Consider the following 14,684-nt stretch of genomic DNA (forward strand, 5'->3'; position numbering starts at 1 on the left):
CAATGTAAGTGGTTCAGGGATCTATCGCTTAAACAGGCTTAAAAGCCAATCACAGTAGTCGAGGCAGGAGCTAATAAAGACGTGTATAATTTTGGTTGCCAGATGGGGGCGGGGTGGGAATGTTGCATACTGGGCTCTGACATGCGGAAAGAAAAGGCCTACCGTGAAGGTGGTGAATGTGACCGAGAGGCTCCACCGCTGCTCTCCAACACAGGGCCATGCTGACTCTAGTTTCTCTTCATAACGCACAAGTCTTTCGCCTTTTACTAAAGACTTCCGTGGAGAGGAACAAACATGAGTTGAATATATTTTTGGCAGGCTTTGCTTCATGGCTGAGCCTTTTGAAATTGTGAAAAGTCAAAGAGCTGTCTAGGTCAGAAATCAAGCGTCCACAAAGGAGAGCTCGGGCGGAGGTGATAAGCAGCAGCCATCGTTATGCACACCTCCAAATGTGGCACCATATCAAGTGAGATTTGTGCCAAGAGCCTGTCGTGGACATCCAACACTTGGGGATTATCGCTTCTCGGCCTTTTGGCTAAGATCAAGTGTAGTATCTGTTCTTATCAGTTTAATATCTGATATGTCCTCTATATGAGGACTACATATTAAGCAGATTTTTGGCAAGAGGAGCAGAAATGTGGAGCTTGCTCCCTTCTCTCCACGCATCGACCTAGCATTGCAGTGCCGCTGGGAACGGTGCACTCTGTTCTTACCCTGTAGAAAAGCAGACACTCAAGACCTGCTGGGAGACTTGGTGAGAAACCAGAGTCAGCTATTTTGACCCAATGTAATGGTTCAGGGATCTATCGCTTAAACAGGCTTAAAAGCCAATCACAGTAGTCAAGGCAGGAGCTAATAAAGACGTGTATAATTTTGGTTGCCAGATGGGGGCGGGGTGGGAATGTTGCATACTGGGCTCTGACATGCGGAAAGAAAAGGCCTACCGTGAAGGTGGTGAATGTGACCGAGAGGCTCCACCGCTGCTCTCCAACACAGGGCCATGCTGACTCTAGTTTCTCTTCATAACGCACAAGTCTTTCGCCTTTTACTAAAGACTTCCGTGGAGAGGAACAAACATGAGTTGAATATATTTTTGGCAGGCTTTGCTTCATGGCTGAGCCTTTTGAAATTGTGAAAAGTCAAAGAGCTGTCTAGGTCAGAAATCAAGCGTCCACAAAGGAGAGCTCGGGCGGAGGTGATAAGCAGCAGCCATCGTTATGCACACCTCCAAATGTGGCACCATCTCAAGTGAGATTTGTGCCAAGAGCCTGGCGTGGACATCCAACACTTGGGGATTATCGCTTCTCGGCCTTTTGGCTAAGATCAAGTGTAGTATCTGTTCTTATCAGTTTAATATCTGATATGTCCTCTATATGAGGACTACATATTAAGCAGATTTTTGGCAAGAGGAGCAGAAATGTGGAGCTTGCTCCCTTCTCTCCACGCATCGACCTAGCATTGCAGTGCCGCTGGGAACGGTGCACTCTGTTCTTACCCTGTAGAAAAGCAAACACTAAAGACCTGCTGGGAGACTTGGTGAGAAACCAGAGTCAGCTATTTGGACCCAATGTAAGTGGTTCAGGGATCTATCGCTTAAACAGGCTTAAAAGCCAATCACAGTAGTCAGGGCAGGAGCTAATAAAGACGTGTATAATTTTGGTTGCCAGATGGGGGCGGGGTGGGAATGTTGCATACTGGGCTCTGATATGCGGAAAGAAAAGGCCTGCCGTGAAGGTGGTGAATGTGACCGAGAGGCTCCACCACTGCTCTCCAACACAGGGCCATGCTGACTCTGGTTTCTCTTCATAACGCACAAGTCTTTCGCCTTTTACTAAAGACTTCCGTGGAGAGGAACAAACATGAGTTGAATATATTTTTGGCAGGCTTTGCTTCATCGCTGAGCCTTTTGAAATTGTGAAAAGTCAAAGAGCTGTCTAGGTCAGAAATCAAGCGTCCACAAAATAGAGCTCGGGCGAAGGTGATAAGCAGCAGCCATCGTTATGCACACCTCCAAATGTGGCACCATCTCAAGTGAGATTTGTGCCAAGAGCCTGGCGTGGACATCCAACACTTGGGGATTATCGCTTCTCGGCCTTTTGGCTAAGATCAAGTGTAGTATCTGTTCTTATCAGTTTAATATCTGATATGTCCTGTTTATGAGGACTACATATTAAGCAGATTTTTGGCAAGAGGAGCAGAAATGTGGAGCTTGCTCCCTTCTCTCCACGCATCGACCTAGCATTGCAGTGCCGCTGGGAACGGTGCACTCTCTTCTTACCCTGTAGAAAAGCAAACACTCATGACCTGCTGGGAGACTTGGTGAGAAACCAGAGTCAGCTATTTGGACCCAATGTAAGTGGTTCAGGGATCTATCGCTTAAACAGGCTTAAAAGCCAATCACAGTAGTCAGGGCAGGAGCTAATAAAGACGTGTATAATTTTGGTTGCCAGATGGCAGCGGGGTGGGAATGTTGCATACTGGGCTCTGACATGCGGAAAGAAAAGGCCTACCGTGAAGGTGGTGAATGTGACCGAGAGGCTCCACCGCTGCTCTCCAACACAGGGCCATGCTGACTCTGGTTTCTCTCCATAACGCACAAGTCTTTCGCCTTTTACTAAAGACTTCCTTGGAGAGGAACAAACATGAGTTGAATATATTTTTGGCAGGCTTTGCTTCATGGCTGAGCCTTTTGAAATTGTGAAAAGTCAAAGAGCTGTCTAGGTCAGAAATCAAGCGTCCACAAAAGAGAGCTCGGGCGAAGGTGATAATCGTTATGCACACCTCCAAATGTGGCACCATATCAAGTGAGATTTGTGCCAAGAGCCTGGCGTGGACATCCAACACTTGGGGATTATAGCTTCTCGGCCTTTTGGCTAAGATCAAGTGTAGTATCTGTTCTTATCAGTTTAATATCTGATATGTCCTGTTTATGAGGACTACATATTAAGCAGATTTTTGGCAAGAGGAGCAGAAATGTGGAGCTTGCTCCCTTCTCTCCACGCATCGACCTAGCATTGCAGTGCCGCTGGGAACGGTGCACTCTGTTCTTACCCTGTAGAAAAGCAAACACTCAAGACCTGCTGGTAGACTTGGTGAGAAACCAGAGTCAGCTATTTGGACCCAATGTAAGTGGTTCAGGGATCTATCGCTTAAACAGGCTTAAAAGCCAATCACAGTAGTCAGGGCAGGAGCTAATAAAGACGTGTATAATTTTGGTTGCCAGATGGGGGCGGGGTGGGAATGTTGCATACTGGGCTCTGATATGCGGAAAGAAAAGGCCTGCCGTGAAGGTGGTGAATGTGACCGAGAGGCTCCACCACTGCTCTCCAACACAGGGCCATGCTGACTCTGGTTTCTCTTCATAACGCACAAGTCTTTCGCCTTTTACTAAAGACTTCCGTGGAGAGGAACAAACATGAGTTGAATATATTTTTGGCAGGCTTTGCTTCATCGCTGAGCCTTTTGAAATTGTGAAAAGTCAAAGAGCTGTCTAGGTCAGAAATCAAGCGTCCACAAAATAGAGCTCGGGCGAAGGTGATAAGCAGCAGCCATCGTTATGCACACCTCCAAATGTGGCACCATCTCAAGTGAGATTTGTGCCAAGAGCCTGGCGTGGACATCCAACACTTGGGGATTATCGCTTCTCGGCCTTTTGGCTAAGATCAAGTGTAGTATCTGTTCTTATCAGTTTAATATCTGATATGTCCTGTTTATGAGGACTACATATTAAGCAGATTTTTGGCAAGAGGAGCAGAAATGTGGAGCTTGCTCCCTTCTCTCCACGCATCGACCTAGCATTGCAGTGCCGCTGGGAACGGTGCACTCTCTTCTTACCCTGTAGAAAAGCAAACACTCATGACCTGCTGGGAGACTTGGTGAGAAACCAGAGTCAGCTATTTGGACCCAATGTAAGTGGTTCAGGGATCTATCGCTTAAACAGGCTTAAAAGCCAATCACAGTAGTCAGGGCAGGAGCTAATAAAGACGTGTATAATTTTGGTTGCCAGATGGCAGCGGGGTGGGAATGTTGCATACTGGGCTCTGACATGCGGAAAGAAAAGGCCTACCGTGAAGGTGGTGAATGTGACCGAGAGGCTCCACCGCTGCTCTCCAACACAGGGCCATGCTGACTCTGGTTTCTCTCCATAACGCACAAGTCTTTCGCCTTTTACTAAAGACTTCCTTGGAGAGGAACAAACATGAGTTGAATATATTTTTGGCAGGCTTTGCTTCATGGCTGAGCCTTTTGAAATTGTGAAAAGTCAAAGAGCTGTCTAGGTCAGAAATCAAGCGTCCACAAAAGAGAGCTCGGGCGAAGGTGATAATCGTTATGCACACCTCCAAATGTGGCACCATATCAAGTGAGATTTGTGCCAAGAGCCTGGCGTGGACATCCAACACTTGGGGATTATAGCTTCTCGGCCTTTTGGCTAAGATCAAGTGTAGTATCTGTTCTTATCAGTTTAATATCTGATATGTCCTGTTTATGAGGACTACATATTAAGCAGATTTTTGGCAAGAGGAGCAGAAATGTGGAGCTTGCTCCCTTCTCTCCACGCATCGACCTAGCATTGCAGTGCCGCTGGGAACGGTGCACTCTGTTCTTACCCTGTAGAAAAGCAAACACTCAAGACCTGCTGGTAGACTTGGTGAGAAACCAGAGTCAGCTATTTTGACCCAATGTAATGGTTCAGGGATCTATCGCTTAAACAGGCTTAAAAGCCAATCACAGTAGTCAAGGCAGGAGCTAATAAAGACGTGTATAATTTTGGTTGCCAGATGGGGGCGGGGTGGGAATGTTGCATACTGGGCTCTGACATGCAGAAAGAAAAGGCCTACCGTGAAGGTGGTGAATGTGACCGAGAGACTCCACCGCTGCTCTCCAACACAGGGCCATGCTGACTGGTTTCTCTTCATAACGCACAAGTCTTTCGCCTTTTACTAAAGACTTCCGTGGAGAGGAACAAACATGAGTTGAATATATTTTTGGCAGGCTTTGCTTCATGGCTGAGCCTTTTGAAATTGTGAAAAGTCAAAGAGCTGTCTAGGTCAGAAATCAAGCGTCCACAAAGGAGAGCTCGGGCGGAGGTGATAAGCAGCAGCCATCGTTATGCACACCTCCAAATGTGGCACCATATCAAGTGAGATTTGTGCCAAGAGCCTGGCGTGGACATCCAACACTTGGGGATTATCGCTTCTCGGCCTTTTGGCTAAGATCAAGTGTAGTATCTGTTCTTATCAGTTTAATATCTGATATGTCCTCTATATGAGGACTACATATTAAGCAGATTTTTGGCAAGAGGAGCAGAAATGTGGAGCTTACTCCCTTCTCTCCACGCATCGACCTAGCATTACAGTGCCGCTGGGAACGGTGCACTCTGTTCTTACCCTGTAGAAAAGCAAACACTAAAGACCTGCTGGGAGACTTGGTGAGAAACCAGAGTCAGCTATTTGGACCCAATGTAAGTGGTTCAGGGATCTATCGCTTAAACAGGCTTAAAAGCCAATCACAGTAGTCAGGGCAGGAGCTAATAAAGACGTGTATAATTTTGGTTGCCAGATGGGGGCGGGGTGGGAATGTTGCATACTGGGCTCTGATATGCGGAAAGAAAAGGCCTACCGTGAAGGTGGTGAATGTGACCGAGAGGCTCCACCACTGCTCTCCAACACAGGGCCATGCTGACTCTGGTTTCTCTTCATAACGCACAAGTCTTTCGCCTTTTACTAAAGACTTCCGTGGAGAGGAACAAACATGAGTTGAATATATTTTTGGCAGGCTTTGCTTCATCGCTGAGCCTTTTGAAATTGTGAAAAGTCAAAGAGCTGTCTAGGTCAGAAATCAAGCGTCCACAAAATAGAGCTCGGGCGAAGGTGATAAGCAGCAGCCATCGTTTTGCACACCTCCAAATGTGGCACCATCTCAAGTGAGATTTGTGCCAAGAGCCTGGCGTGGACATCCAACACTTGGGGATTATCGCTTCTCGGCCTTTTGGCTAAGATCAAGTGTAGTATCTGTTCTTATCAGTTTAATATCTGATATGTCCTCTATATGAGGACTACATATTAAGCAGATTTTTGGCAAGAGGAGCAGAAATGTGGAGCTTGCTCCCTTCTCTCCACGCATCGACCTAGCATTGCAGTGCCGCTGGGAACGGTGCACTCTCTTCTTACCCTGTAGAAAAGCAAACACTCATGACCTGCTGGGAGACTTGGTGAGAAACCAGAGTCAGCTATTTGGACCCAATGTAAGTGGTTCAGGGATCTATCGCTTAAACAGGCTTAAAAGCCAATCACAGTAGTCAGGGCAGGAGCTAATAAAGACGTGTATAATTTTGGTTGCCAGATGGCAGCGGGGTGGGAATGTTGCATACTGGGCTCTGACATGCGGAAAGAAAAGGCCTACCGTGAAGGTGGTGAATGTGACCGAGAGGCTCCACCGCTGCTCTCCAACACAGGGCCATGCTGACTCTGGTTTCTCTCCATAACGCACAAGTCTTTCGCCTTTTACTAAAGACTTCCTTGGAGAGGAACAAACATGAGTTGAATATATTTTTGGCAGGCTTTGCTTCATGGCTGAGCCTTTTGAAATTGTGAAAAGTCAAAGAGCTGTCTAGGTCAGAAATCAAGCGTCCACAAAAGAGAGCTCGGGCGAAGGTGATAATCGTTATGCACACCTCCAAATGTGGCACCATATCAAGTGAGATTTGTGCCAAGAGCCTGGCGTGGACATCCAACACTTGGGGATTATAGCTTCTCGGCCTTTTGGCTAAGATCAAGTGTAGTATCTGTTCTTATCAGTTTAATATCTGATATGTCCTGTTTATGAGGACTACATATTAAGCAGATTTTTGGCAAGAGGAGCAGAAATGTGGAGCTTGCTCCCTTCTCTCCACGCATCGACCTAGCATTGCAGTGCCGCTGGGAACGGTGCACTCTGTTCTTACCCTGTAGAAAAGCAAACACTCAAGACCTGCTGGTAGACTTGGTGAGAAACCAGAGTCAGCTATTTTGACCCAATGTAATGGTTCAGGGATCTATCGCTTAAACAGGCTTAAAAGCCAATCACAGTAGTCAAGGCAGGAGCTAATAAAGACGTGTATAATTTTGGTTGCCAGATGGGGGCGGGGTGGGAATGTTGCATACTGGGCTCTGACATGCAGAAAGAAAAGGCCTACCGTGAAGGTGGTGAATGTGACCGAGAGACTCCACCGCTGCTCTCCAACACAGGGCCATGCTGACTGGTTTCTCTTCATAACGCACAAGTCTTTCGCCTTTTACTAAAGACTTCCGTGGAGAGGAACAAACATGAGTTGAATATATTTTTGGCAGGCTTTGCTTCATGGCTGAGCCTTTTGAAATTGTGAAAAGTCAAAGAGCTGTCTAGGTCAGAAATCAAGCGTCCACAAAGGAGAGCTCGGGCGGAGGTGATAAGCAGCAGCCATCGTTATGCACACCTCCAAATGTGGCACCATATCAAGTGAGATTTGTGCCAAGAGCCTGGCGTGGACATCCAACACTTGGGGATTATCGCTTCTCGGCCTTTTGGCTAAGATCAAGTGTAGTATCTGTTCTTATCAGTTTAATATCTGATATGTCCTCTATATGAGGACTACATATTAAGCAGATTTTTGGCAAGAGGAGCAGAAATGTGGAGCTTGCTCCCTTCTCTCCACGCATCGACCTAGCATTACAGTGCCGCTGGGAACGGTGCACTCTGTTCTTACCCTGTAGAAAAGCAAACACTAAAGACCTGCTGGGAGACTTGGTGAGAAACCAGAGTCAGCTATTTGGACCCAATGTAAGTGGTTCAGGGATCTATCGCTTAAACAGGCTTAAAAGCCAATCACAGTAGTCAGGGCAGGAGCTAATAAAGACGTGTATAATTTTGGTTGCCAGATGGGGGCGGGGTGGGAATGTTGCATACTGGGCTCTGATATGCGGAAAGAAAAGGCCTACCGTGAAGGTGGTGAATGTGACCGAGAGGCTCCACCACTGCTCTCCAACACAGGGCCATGCTGACTCTGGTTTCTCTTCATAACGCACAAGTCTTTCGCCTTTTACTAAAGACTTCCGTGGAGAGGAACAAACATGAGTTGAATATATTTTTGGCAGGCTTTGCTTCATCGCTGAGCCTTTTGAAATTGTGAAAAGTCAAAGAGCTGTCTAGGTCAGAAATCAAGCGTCCACAAAATAGAGCTCGGGCGAAGGTGATAAGCAGCAGCCATCGTTTTGCACACCTCCAAATGTGGCACCATCTCAAGTGAGATTTGTGCCAAGAGCCTGGCGTGGACATCCAACACTTGGGGATTATCGCTTCTCGGCCTTTTGGCTAAGATCAAGTGTAGTATCTGTTCTTATCAGTTTAATATCTGATATGTCCTCTATATGAGGACTACATATTAAGCAGATTTTTGGCAAGAGGAGCAGAAATGTGGAGCTTGCTCCCTTCTCTCCACGCATCGACCTAGCATTGCAGTGCCGCTGGGGACGGTGCACTCTGTTCTTACCCTGTAGAAAAGCAAACACTCAAGACCTGCTGGGAGACTTGGTTAGAAACCAGAGTCAGCTATTTGGACCCAATGTAAGTGGTTCAGGGATCTATCGCTTAAACAGGCTTAAAAGCCAATCACAGTAGTCAGGGCAGGAGCTAATAAAGACGTGTATAATTTTGGTTGCCAAATGGGGGCGGGGTGGGAATGTTGCATACTGGGCTCTGACATGCGGAAAGAAAAGGCCTACCGTGAAGGTGGTGAATGTGACCAAGAGGCTCCACCGCTGCTCTCCAACACAGGGTCATGCTGACTCTAGTTTCTCTTCATAACGCACAAGTCTTTCGCCTTTTACTAAAGACCTCCGTGGAGAGGAACGAACATGAGTTGAATATATTTTTGGTAGGCTTTGCTTCATGGCTGAGCCTTTTGAAATTGTGAAAAGTCAAAGAGCTGTCTAGGTCAGAAATCAAGCGTCCACAAAGGAGAGCTCGGGCGGAGGTGATAAGCAGCAGCCATCGTTATGCACACCTCCAAATGTGGCACCATATCAAGTGAGATTTGTGCCAAGAGCCTGGCGTGGACATCCAACACTTGGGGATTATCGCTTCTCGGCCTTTTGGCTAAGATCAAGTGTAGTATCTGTTCTTATCAGTTTAATATCTGATATGTCCTCTATATGAGGACTACATATTAAGCAGATTTTTGGCAAGAGGAGCAGAAATGTGGAGCTTGCTCCCTTCTCTCCACGCATCGACCTAGCATTGCAGTGCCGCTGGGAACGGTGCACTCTGTTCTTACCCTGTAGAAAAGCAAACACTCAAGACCTGCTGGGAGACTTGGTTAGAAACCAGAGTCAGCTATTTGGACCCAATGTAAGTGGTTCAGGGATCTATCGCTTAAACAGGCTTAAAAGCAAATCACAGTAGTCAGGGCAGGAGCTAATAAAGACGTGTATAATTTTGGTTGCCAAATGGGGGCGGGGTGGGAATGTTGCATACTGGGCTCTGACATGCGGAAAGAAAAGGCCTACCGTGAAGGTGGTGAATGTGACCGAGAGGCTCCACCGCTGCTCTCCAACACAGGGCCATGCTGACTCTGGTTTCTCTTCATAACGCACAAGTCTTTGGCCTTTTACTAAAGACTTCCGTGGAGAGGAACAAACATGAGTTGAATATATTTTTGGCAGGCTTTGCTTCATGGCTGAGCCTTTTGAAATTGTGAAAAGTCAAAGAGCTGTCTAGGTCAGAAATCAAGCGTCCACAAAGGAGAGCTCGGGCGGAGGTGATAAGCAGCAGCCATCGTTATGCACACCTCCAAATGTGGCACCATATCAAGTGAGATTTGTGCCAAGAGCCTGGCGTGGACATCCAACACTTGGGGATTATCGCTTCTCGGCCTTTTGGCTAAGATCAAGTGGAGCGACGGGGGCAAAGGTGGACGAAGAAGAAACACAGACGACCCAAAGATGGCCCCAAGGGGTTCCAAGGAACAGACGAGCCCAAAGGTCGGGGTGAGGTACACTATACGTTTCCAGGCGGAATCAGTGGAGGAACACCTAATTTCGAGAGACTGGTTCTGCAAAAAAGTAATTTTGGAACAACTGAGGCTGAAGGTAGAAGATGTGTACTGTATTCAGTGGAACCAGCAAGAAAAAGCTTTCGACGTTACCCTGATCAGTGAGGATGTGTATTCAAGAGTGGCTGAAGCCTGTAGAAAGGAGGCTGGGACAAGATTCATAGCCGGTTACAAGATTTTGAACCTGGACAGACCAAATTTCAGAACTGTCACTGTCCATACGTACAACCCTTTCGTCACAGATCGAGCACTAGTTGCTTTTTTGGGACAGCACGGAGAGGTGGTGACTAGTGCTAGGTACGTAAAAGACATGAGCGGATTCTGGACAGGAAGAAGGCAGTTCCAAGTGCTGCTGAACCCTGACCCAGAAGGACCTGGAGGACTGAAGCATCCACCGGCTCTTTTCAGCATTGGTGCAGACCGTGGTTACCTGTTTTACGCCAGACAACCAGATTTCTGTAGGCGTTGCAGGCAGTCTGGCCATACAGAGGCAGGCTGTTCCGGAGCCTGCTGCTGTACCTGTGGCCAAGGGGGCCATGAGGCCAAAGATTGCAAAGGGCCCAAGGCCTGTCATGGATGTGGAGGAATGGGCCACCTGTACCGCAACTGTCCTAGCCGACGGAGGACCTTTGCGGAAGTAGCCAAGTCCAATGGAGAGCCGGAAAAAGCAAAGGACCCAGGAGAGAGAACCGTGCCTGCAGAGAATGGCACATGCACACCGGTACAGGCGGAGCCAGCTACGGATCTTTCTAAGATTGGAACAGAGGAAGTCCCCCCGGAGAAAGGAACAACAAGCAGTGCCAGCGGGGAAAGCGAAGCCCAGGTGCCCTGTGACAACACAGGGGGAGACTTTCCTCTCATCAGCCCAGGTCCAGCCAACTCCAAGGTCAAGAAGGGGGCACGGAAAGGATCACAGGTTTTCGGAGTGGGGAAGACAATTAGAAGCGGAGAGAGTAAGGAGGGGGGCCATAGTAAAAAGTCAAAGGGGGATGGCACAGGGGCAGAGGGAGGGGACCAAGAGAAGGTAGATGATGGTGGGATGATTTATGGCGTAGGGCAGCAAAGAAGGGCTGCAGAGGAGGGAGGACATCAGGAGCAGGAAGGGGGAAACACAGGGCTAGGTAAGGGTGGAGAGGCTACGCAGCATATCGGAGGAGATCCAGGTGAGCTGCTCGCAGAAGGTTTGGGGCTGGAGCTGGATTTACCTCCTTACCTGCTCAATATACCATCCCCTTTGGGGGAAGATGCATATGAGGGACCCAACAGACCATCAACTTCGCCTAATCCAGTGCTCTTTTCCTGGGCGGAGCAGATGGAGAGAGAGGACTTTTTTTTGCCGTAAGGAGTGTTTTTTTTTTTTGATTTTGATTGTTTTGATTGTTTTGATACAGTAAAGACTTAAAAAAATACAAATTATAATGGCTGTAGTAAAGATGCTTTCTTTAAATGTAAGAGGGATGAGGGATACGTTAAAAAGAAGGACTGTTTATGATTTTGTGGACCATCTGCATGTTGATATTTGTTTATTGCAGGAGGTTCATTTACGGGACATGGGGGATGCTGCGAATTTCTCAAGGGAGTGGACGAAAGGGGACTCAATCTGGAGCGTGGGAGGGGTCCACTCTACAGGGGTAGGGATTTTGTTTGGGGTAAAAGAGATTAGGGTGGAGGATGTTTTCATTATTGTCCAAGGGAGGATAATGGGGGCTGACATCACATGGGGGACAAGCAAGCTCAGGGTTGTGGTGGTGTATGGACCACAAACTCAGAGGGAACGTAGAGAAATGTTTGAGTTGGTAGAGCCACACTTGGCCACCAATAGGCAGGTAATTGTAGGTGGGGATTTCAATGTGCAGTTAGGTAAGGGGGGGGACACCAGCGATATTTACATCTCCCACCTTATGGCTAGACACGGGTTGGTAGATGGGGGGAGGATGGTCAGGCCTCTGGCAGACGGCCCCACATGGCGTAACTCACGTGGTACGTTTAAACGTCTTGACTACGTGTTTGCAGCAAAGTCTTTAAGTCTGGTGTCAGGTCGACTGCTCCCTGTGTTCTTCTCTGACCATGATGGGCTGCTGTTTGAGGTGCGCCTGTGCCTGCCTATTTTTGGGCGTGGGTACTGGCGCCTCAATATTAGCATATTAGAGGAGGACACTTTCAAACAAAGTTTTGAACTATTTTTCAAAAACCTTTTAGGAATAAGACCATTGTGTCCTGGGGTGATGGAGTGGTGGGAAGTAGCCAAGAAAAGGATAAAAATGTTTTGCGTTAGTTATTGTAAAAGGAAGGTGAGGTTGGCAAAGAGGGAGGTTTTTCGCTTACAGCGCCTCCTCGAGCTGGAGTACAGCAAAGGAAACAGCGGTGGCACAGTAAATCAGCGGGCTTGTGACACCCTAAAAGCAAAGCTTAGGGAGGTCTTTGAGGTAAGGGCCCGGGCTTACCTGTTGCAGGCACGGCGAAACTTCCTAGAGAAGCACGAGACGTGTTCCGCTGCTTTTTTCAACTCAATACGGGCAGACAGGAAAAGACAGGTACAGACCGGAATCAGGGATAAGCAGGGTGTGGTAGTGTCGGAAGCAGCTGAGATGGTGGGGGCTGCTACTGACTACTACCGCACAAGTTTCCAGGAGAAAGAGGTAGATGTAGAGGGAGGGGAGATCTTTCTGAACTTACTGACCAAGCAGGTGCCGTCCGACATAGCGCAGACTTTGGAGGCCCCGCTTACCCTCAAAGAGCTCGAGGGTGCCTGGCATAGACGGACTGCCGGTGGAGTTTTATCTCAAGTTCTGGGAGATTCTCGGGCCGGTATTGTTGGAGGTGTTGTCCACAATACTTCTCACAGGTGCAATGGGAGGGACTATGGCCACAGGAGTGATCTCCCTTCTGTTTAAGAAGGGGGATGGAACCGACCTCGGGAACTGGCGGCCACTGACCATGTTGTGTGTTGACTATAAACTTCTGGCAAAGGTCCTAGCGGATCGGCTGGGCACAGCGCTTCCACACGTGGTCCATGTGGACCAAACGTGTGGGGTGGCAGGGCGCTCGGTGAAGTGGAATCTCCAGCTCATACGAGACGCTGCCGCGTGGGCGGAAGACAGACACCTGCCATTTATGGTGGTGGGTCTCGACCAGGATCAAGTGTAGTATCTGTTCTTATCAGTTTAATATCTGATATGTCCTGTTTATGAGGACTACATATTAAGCAGATTTTTGGCAAGAGGAGCAGAAATGTGGAGCTTGCTCCCTTCTCTCCACGCATCGACCTAGCATTGCAGTCCCGCTGGGAACGGTGCACTCTGTTCTTACCCTGTAGAAAAGCAAACACTCAAGACCTGCTGGGAGACTTGGTGAGAAACCAGAGTCAGCTATTTGGACCCAATGTAAGTGGTTCAGGGATCTATCGCTTAAACAGGCTTAAAAGCCAATCACAGTAGTCAGGGCAGGAGCTAATAAAGACGTGTATAATTTTGGTTGCCAGATGGGGGCGGGGTGGGAATGTTGCATACTGGGCTCTGACATGCGGAAAGAAAAGGCCTACCGTGAAGGTGGTGAATGTGACCGAGAGGCTCCACCGCTGCTCTCCAACACAGGGCCATGCTGACTCTAGTTTCTCTTCATAACGCACAAGTCTTTCGCCTTTTACTAAAGACTTCCGTGGAGAGGAACAAACATGAGTTGAATATATTTTTGGCAGGCTTTGCTTCATGGCTGAGCCTTTTGAAATTGTGAAAAGTCAAAGAGCTGTCTAGGTCAGAAATCGAGCGTCCACAAAGGAGAGCTCGGGCGGAGGTGATAAGCAGCAGCCATCGTTATGCACACCTCCAAATGTGGCACCATCTCAAGTGAGATTTGTGCCAAGAGCCTGGCGTGGACATCCAACACTTGGGATTATCGCTTCTCGGCCTTTTGGCTAAGATCAAGTGTAGTATCTGTTCTTATCAGTTTAATATCTGATATGTCCTCTATATGAGGACTACATATTAAGCAGATTTTTGGCAAGAGGAGCAGAAATGTGGAGCTTGCTCCCTTCTCTCCACGCATCGACCTAGCATTGCAGTGCCGCTGGGAACGGTGCACTCTGTTCTTACCCTGTAGAAAAGCAAACACTCAAGACCTGCTGGGAGACTTGGTTAGAAACCAGAGTCAGCTATTTGGACCCAATGTAAGTGGTTCAGGGATCTATCGCTTAAACAGGCTTAAAAGCAAATCACAGTAGTCAGGGCAGGAGCTAATAAAGACGTGTATAATTTTGGTTGCCAAATGGGGGCGGGGTGGGAATGTTGCATACTGGGCTCTGACATGCGGAAAGAAAAGGCCTACCGTAAAGGTGGTGAATGTGACCGAGAGGCTCCACCGCTGCTCTCCAACACAGAGCCATGCTGACTCTGGTTTCTCTTCATAACGCACAAGTCTTTGGCCTTTTACTAAAGACTTCTGTGGAGAGGAACAAACATGAGTTGAATATATTTTTGGCAGGCTTTGCTTCATGGCTGAGCCTTTTGAAATTGTGAAAAGTCAAAGAGCTGTCTAGGTCAGAAATCAAGCGTCCACAAAGGAGAGCTCGGGCGGAGGTGATAAGCAGCAGCCATCGTTATGCACACCTCCAAATGTGGCA

General features: G+C 47.9%; 28 non-coding genes and 1 pseudogene across 28 annotated transcripts; all 29 read left to right on the top strand.

Moving 5' to 3' along the window:
* Positions 1 to 222: 222 nt before the first annotated feature.
* On the top strand, positions 223 to 335 carry LOC133016865 (U5 spliceosomal RNA). The gene has a single exon (XR_009682217.1). It is a non-coding gene; the product is annotated as a U5 spliceosomal RNA (small nuclear RNA).
* Positions 336 to 515: 180 nt separating this feature from the next.
* Positions 516 to 707, top strand: LOC133017348 (U2 spliceosomal RNA). The gene has a single exon (XR_009682664.1). It is a non-coding gene; the product is annotated as a U2 spliceosomal RNA (small nuclear RNA).
* A 297-nt stretch (positions 708 to 1,004) lies between these two features.
* Positions 1,005 to 1,117, top strand: LOC133016866 (U5 spliceosomal RNA). The gene has a single exon (XR_009682218.1). It is a non-coding gene; the product is annotated as a U5 spliceosomal RNA (small nuclear RNA).
* Positions 1,118 to 1,297: 180 nt separating this feature from the next.
* LOC133017349 (U2 spliceosomal RNA) lies at positions 1,298 to 1,489 on the top strand. The gene has a single exon (XR_009682665.1). It is a non-coding gene; the product is annotated as a U2 spliceosomal RNA (small nuclear RNA).
* Positions 1,490 to 1,787: 298 nt separating this feature from the next.
* On the top strand, positions 1,788 to 1,900 carry LOC133016835 (U5 spliceosomal RNA). Its single transcript, XR_009682187.1, has one exon. It is a non-coding gene; the product is annotated as a U5 spliceosomal RNA (small nuclear RNA).
* Positions 1,901 to 2,080: 180 nt separating this feature from the next.
* Positions 2,081 to 2,272, top strand: LOC133016362 (U2 spliceosomal RNA). The gene has a single exon (XR_009681747.1). It is a non-coding gene; the product is annotated as a U2 spliceosomal RNA (small nuclear RNA).
* A 298-nt stretch (positions 2,273 to 2,570) lies between these two features.
* LOC133016930 (U5 spliceosomal RNA) lies at positions 2,571 to 2,683 on the top strand. Its single transcript, XR_009682281.1, has one exon. It is a non-coding gene; the product is annotated as a U5 spliceosomal RNA (small nuclear RNA).
* A 170-nt stretch (positions 2,684 to 2,853) lies between these two features.
* LOC133016385 (U2 spliceosomal RNA) lies at positions 2,854 to 3,045 on the top strand. The gene has a single exon (XR_009681768.1). It is a non-coding gene; the product is annotated as a U2 spliceosomal RNA (small nuclear RNA).
* Positions 3,046 to 3,343: 298 nt separating this feature from the next.
* LOC133016836 (U5 spliceosomal RNA) lies at positions 3,344 to 3,456 on the top strand. Its single transcript, XR_009682188.1, has one exon. It is a non-coding gene; the product is annotated as a U5 spliceosomal RNA (small nuclear RNA).
* Positions 3,457 to 3,636: 180 nt separating this feature from the next.
* Positions 3,637 to 3,828, top strand: LOC133016364 (U2 spliceosomal RNA). Its single transcript, XR_009681748.1, has one exon. It is a non-coding gene; the product is annotated as a U2 spliceosomal RNA (small nuclear RNA).
* A 298-nt stretch (positions 3,829 to 4,126) lies between these two features.
* On the top strand, positions 4,127 to 4,239 carry LOC133016931 (U5 spliceosomal RNA). The gene has a single exon (XR_009682282.1). It is a non-coding gene; the product is annotated as a U5 spliceosomal RNA (small nuclear RNA).
* Positions 4,240 to 4,409: 170 nt separating this feature from the next.
* On the top strand, positions 4,410 to 4,601 carry LOC133016386 (U2 spliceosomal RNA). Its single transcript, XR_009681769.1, has one exon. It is a non-coding gene; the product is annotated as a U2 spliceosomal RNA (small nuclear RNA).
* A 295-nt stretch (positions 4,602 to 4,896) lies between these two features.
* Positions 4,897 to 5,009, top strand: LOC133016980 (U5 spliceosomal RNA). The gene has a single exon (XR_009682327.1). It is a non-coding gene; the product is annotated as a U5 spliceosomal RNA (small nuclear RNA).
* A 180-nt stretch (positions 5,010 to 5,189) lies between these two features.
* LOC133016377 (U2 spliceosomal RNA) lies at positions 5,190 to 5,381 on the top strand. The gene has a single exon (XR_009681761.1). It is a non-coding gene; the product is annotated as a U2 spliceosomal RNA (small nuclear RNA).
* A 298-nt stretch (positions 5,382 to 5,679) lies between these two features.
* LOC133016837 (U5 spliceosomal RNA) lies at positions 5,680 to 5,792 on the top strand. The gene has a single exon (XR_009682189.1). It is a non-coding gene; the product is annotated as a U5 spliceosomal RNA (small nuclear RNA).
* A 180-nt stretch (positions 5,793 to 5,972) lies between these two features.
* Positions 5,973 to 6,164, top strand: LOC133017292 (U2 spliceosomal RNA). Its single transcript, XR_009682613.1, has one exon. It is a non-coding gene; the product is annotated as a U2 spliceosomal RNA (small nuclear RNA).
* Positions 6,165 to 6,462: 298 nt separating this feature from the next.
* LOC133016933 (U5 spliceosomal RNA) lies at positions 6,463 to 6,575 on the top strand. Its single transcript, XR_009682283.1, has one exon. It is a non-coding gene; the product is annotated as a U5 spliceosomal RNA (small nuclear RNA).
* A 170-nt stretch (positions 6,576 to 6,745) lies between these two features.
* On the top strand, positions 6,746 to 6,937 carry LOC133016387 (U2 spliceosomal RNA). The gene has a single exon (XR_009681770.1). It is a non-coding gene; the product is annotated as a U2 spliceosomal RNA (small nuclear RNA).
* Positions 6,938 to 7,232: 295 nt separating this feature from the next.
* Positions 7,233 to 7,345, top strand: LOC133016981 (U5 spliceosomal RNA). The gene has a single exon (XR_009682328.1). It is a non-coding gene; the product is annotated as a U5 spliceosomal RNA (small nuclear RNA).
* A 180-nt stretch (positions 7,346 to 7,525) lies between these two features.
* LOC133016196 (U2 spliceosomal RNA) lies at positions 7,526 to 7,717 on the top strand. Its single transcript, XR_009681591.1, has one exon. It is a non-coding gene; the product is annotated as a U2 spliceosomal RNA (small nuclear RNA).
* Positions 7,718 to 8,015: 298 nt separating this feature from the next.
* LOC133016839 (U5 spliceosomal RNA) lies at positions 8,016 to 8,128 on the top strand. Its single transcript, XR_009682191.1, has one exon. It is a non-coding gene; the product is annotated as a U5 spliceosomal RNA (small nuclear RNA).
* Positions 8,129 to 8,308: 180 nt separating this feature from the next.
* LOC133016189 (U2 spliceosomal RNA) lies at positions 8,309 to 8,500 on the top strand. The gene has a single exon (XR_009681584.1). It is a non-coding gene; the product is annotated as a U2 spliceosomal RNA (small nuclear RNA).
* A 298-nt stretch (positions 8,501 to 8,798) lies between these two features.
* On the top strand, positions 8,799 to 8,910 carry LOC133016973 (U5 spliceosomal RNA). The gene has a single exon (XR_009682322.1). It is a non-coding gene; the product is annotated as a U5 spliceosomal RNA (small nuclear RNA).
* A 181-nt stretch (positions 8,911 to 9,091) lies between these two features.
* Positions 9,092 to 9,283, top strand: LOC133017350 (U2 spliceosomal RNA). Its single transcript, XR_009682666.1, has one exon. It is a non-coding gene; the product is annotated as a U2 spliceosomal RNA (small nuclear RNA).
* A 298-nt stretch (positions 9,284 to 9,581) lies between these two features.
* On the top strand, positions 9,582 to 9,694 carry LOC133016895 (U5 spliceosomal RNA). Its single transcript, XR_009682247.1, has one exon. It is a non-coding gene; the product is annotated as a U5 spliceosomal RNA (small nuclear RNA).
* A 3,496-nt stretch (positions 9,695 to 13,190) lies between these two features.
* On the top strand, positions 13,191 to 13,369 carry LOC133016465 (U2 spliceosomal RNA; annotated as a pseudogene).
* Positions 13,370 to 13,667: 298 nt separating this feature from the next.
* Positions 13,668 to 13,780, top strand: LOC133016867 (U5 spliceosomal RNA). Its single transcript, XR_009682219.1, has one exon. It is a non-coding gene; the product is annotated as a U5 spliceosomal RNA (small nuclear RNA).
* Positions 13,781 to 13,959: 179 nt separating this feature from the next.
* On the top strand, positions 13,960 to 14,151 carry LOC133017351 (U2 spliceosomal RNA). Its single transcript, XR_009682667.1, has one exon. It is a non-coding gene; the product is annotated as a U2 spliceosomal RNA (small nuclear RNA).
* A 298-nt stretch (positions 14,152 to 14,449) lies between these two features.
* On the top strand, positions 14,450 to 14,562 carry LOC133016968 (U5 spliceosomal RNA). Its single transcript, XR_009682317.1, has one exon. It is a non-coding gene; the product is annotated as a U5 spliceosomal RNA (small nuclear RNA).
* The last annotated feature ends 122 nt before the right edge of the window (positions 14,563 to 14,684 follow it).

The sequence above is a fragment of the Limanda limanda genome, chromosome 12 (genome assembly GCF_963576545.1).
Source record: "Limanda limanda chromosome 12, fLimLim1.1, whole genome shotgun sequence".
In the NCBI taxonomy this organism is placed as follows: Eukaryota; Metazoa; Chordata; class Actinopteri; order Pleuronectiformes; family Pleuronectidae; genus Limanda; species Limanda limanda.